This window comes from Salvelinus sp. IW2-2015, linkage group LG8 (assembly GCF_002910315.2).
Source record: "Salvelinus sp. IW2-2015 linkage group LG8, ASM291031v2, whole genome shotgun sequence".
Lineage (NCBI taxonomy): Eukaryota > Metazoa > Chordata > Actinopteri > Salmoniformes > Salmonidae > Salvelinus > Salvelinus sp. IW2-2015.
In genome coordinates, this window is record NC_036848.1 from 1,790,631 (window position 1) to 1,793,542 (window position 2,912).

A 2,912-nucleotide genomic window follows, 5' to 3' on the forward strand; every position below is an offset into this window, starting at 1 on the left:
GGGCAGAGTTTTATGAGGTCTTAGCAAAGGGTGGATGGCATACAGTCACATACACTCCTGTCTCGCTGCACTCGTCTTCCCTTCCTCGCACCTGCCCCATCCCCCTGCTGCTGCCGGTGCACCCTGTTCGCCGTGACAGCTTGCCCTTCGCCCAGATCGCTCATTGGTTTCCTCCGCCCCGCAGCAATCTTGATTCTCCGTTGGTCTGCATGAGTCTTGGTGCTTTTGGCCACCTCACGCACGACTGGGTGGCAACTTCATTGCGACGCACGCTCACACACACTCACACGGAGTGGCTTCCATCTGGCCTGTCGCCACATCCACATATACACATGATTAGCAGCTAGGAACACCACACACATGCTGGCGTGGTTCACACTATCATACCGCACGACAGCCGCACATTCACCCACACCACACACAACAACACACACAGCACACACACTCACACACTACTCACCGTCGACGTCCCACACAGACACACACCACACACACACACACAGATTATGCAATCAGAGAATGTCCGTTATAAGACTCATCGACTGCATGCTTGTTATTACCTGTTGTAACCTCCGTCTCTTCCCTTCCCTCCCTCCTCCCTCGCTCCCTCCTCCCTCCTCCCTCCCTCCCTCCCTCCCTCCTCCTCCTCCCATCCGCTCCCTCAGTCTTTGAGGAGCCAGAGACCCTCCACCCGTTCATTTTTCAGAAAGATCATCTCTTCCATCTCAGACATCAAGTTTAGTCACAGCGGGCGCTTCCTGATGACACGGGACTACCTGACGGTCAAGGTGTGGGACCTCAACATGGAGACCAGACCGGTCCAGACATACCAGGTAGTGTACGCTGTGTGTGTGTACGCTGTGTGTGTACGCTGTGTGTGTACGCTGTGTGTGTGTACGCTGTGTGTGTACGCTGTGTGTGTGTACGCTGTGTGTGTATGCTGTGTGTGTGTACGCTGTGTGTGTGTTTTGCCATGCGTGTGGCCGTGTGTGTGACTATTGATTGACTTTTGATTACTTCACACCCTAGACATGCTTAATGATGACATGATCATCCCGTGCCTGACTGATGACACGATCACTCTGCGCCTGACAGGATCTGACCTTCCCAGTATGGCTGTCTTTGACCAGATAGTGTAGACCGGGGGTCACCTGTCACTGTGGGTCACTGTGGGGGGTTTACTAACAGTCAGTATCAGTCTTACAGATGAATCCAGGGTTCAATAAGTCTTCCCTGGGGTAATTGGTAGGGAAGACAGGGGGTATGATTGGGTTGAGTGATGGGGAGGTTGTCTATGTCATTTGATTTGATTTATCTAAACTTTATTTAACATTGTAGGTCAATTGAGGACACCTTTCTCTCCAGAAGGGTAGTTGCATCGTTCATATCAGTGACATTGTAACAATAGTGATCTTGTTGTTTGTCCCCAGGTCCATGACTACCTGAGGGGTAAGCTGTGTTCTCTGTACGAGAACGACTGCATCTTCGACAAGTTTGAGTGTGTCTGGAACGGGTCAGACAGGTGAGTGTGATCTTATGTGTCTGTGTGTGTCTCTGTGTCTTTGTCTCTATGTGTGTGTCAATCAATCTCCTCTTGTCTCTCTATAGTGTCATTATGACGGGGTCATATAATAATTTCTTCCGGATGTTTGATCGGAACACCAAGAAAGATGTGACTCTGGAGGCTTCCAGAGAGAACAGCAAACCCCGGGCCATCCTCCAACCACGCAAGGTAATACTGTAACACTATACACTTACATATTAAATATGTGCCAAAACTCTTTTATTTTGGATTGATGGTATGTAATATATATATATATTCTATACAGTATATTCTGTAAGTCTTTGTATGGTTATTGGATAGAGAGGTGAAAGATAGAGGAGGTATATTATAAGACCCCGTCATTATGACACCGGAGAGAGACGAGGAGAAATAGCAGTGGCCGGATTGGAAGCCATGCTGCAGCGGCCCAGGTCGCTAGCTCACCCTAGGCCACTGATGGTATGTTTTAATGGATTTGTGGAAGATTGGCAAATGTCCAATTTTAGAATGTTTTGGTGTGTAACTGAAGAGGAGGAAATATTAACAATCAGTGTGTACAAGGATCTGCTCATGAAGTCTCTCCTCACCTCTCCTCACCTCCCCCCTCCTCTATAAAACTACCTCTCTCTTCTCTCCTCTTCCCTTCTCTCTCCTCTTCCCTCCGTAACTACCCCCCTCCTCTTCTCCTCGACCTCTCACTCCTCACCTCTCCCCTTCTTTCCCTCTTCTCTTTCTCTCCCCTCCTCTTCCTTTCCCCTCTCTCCTCTCCTCCTCACCTCAACCCTCCTTTCCTTCTTCCTCACCCCTCTCCCCCTTCTATCTTCGCTTCTCTTCTTCTTCTCTCCCCTCCTCTCCTCTCCTCCCTCCTTACCTTCACCTCACCCCTCCTCTCCTTACCTCTCATCTTCCTTCTTTCTAGGTCGTGCTGTGGGAGGGAAGCGTCAGTAAAGACGAGGTGACTTGTTGACAGTCTGGACTTCAGTAAGAAAATCCTCCACTCCACCTGGCACCCACAGGAAAACATAATCGCCGTGGGCAGCCAGTAAACACCTTTACATCTTCCAGGACAAGGTCACCTAGGGGTCAGCTTACTTCTGACTCTACTGACACACACGCATACGACCCACGTACGGACAGGGGAGAGAGATGGAGGGAGAGACGTGAGAGCAGGAGGAGAGAGCGCTGGGAGGGAGTACAGAGACAGAAAAGGGAGAGGATGGAGGAGAGAGCTACAGAGACAGAAGAGCGAGAGGGATGGAGGAGAGGTACAGAAACAGCAAGAGAGAGGGATGGAGGAGAGATACAGAGACAGAAGAGGAGAGGGGATGGAGGAGAGATACAGAGAAGAAGAGGAGAGGGATGGAGGAAA

At 50.1% G+C, this 2,912-nt stretch overlaps 1 pseudogene; it reads left to right on the forward strand.

Moving 5' to 3' along the window:
• LOC111967073 (serine/threonine-protein phosphatase 2A 55 kDa regulatory subunit B beta isoform-like) overlaps nt 1-2,510 on the forward strand; it is a 29,569-nt pseudogene extending 27,059 nt beyond the window's left edge.
• The last annotated feature ends 402 nt before the right edge of the window (nt 2,511-2,912 follow it).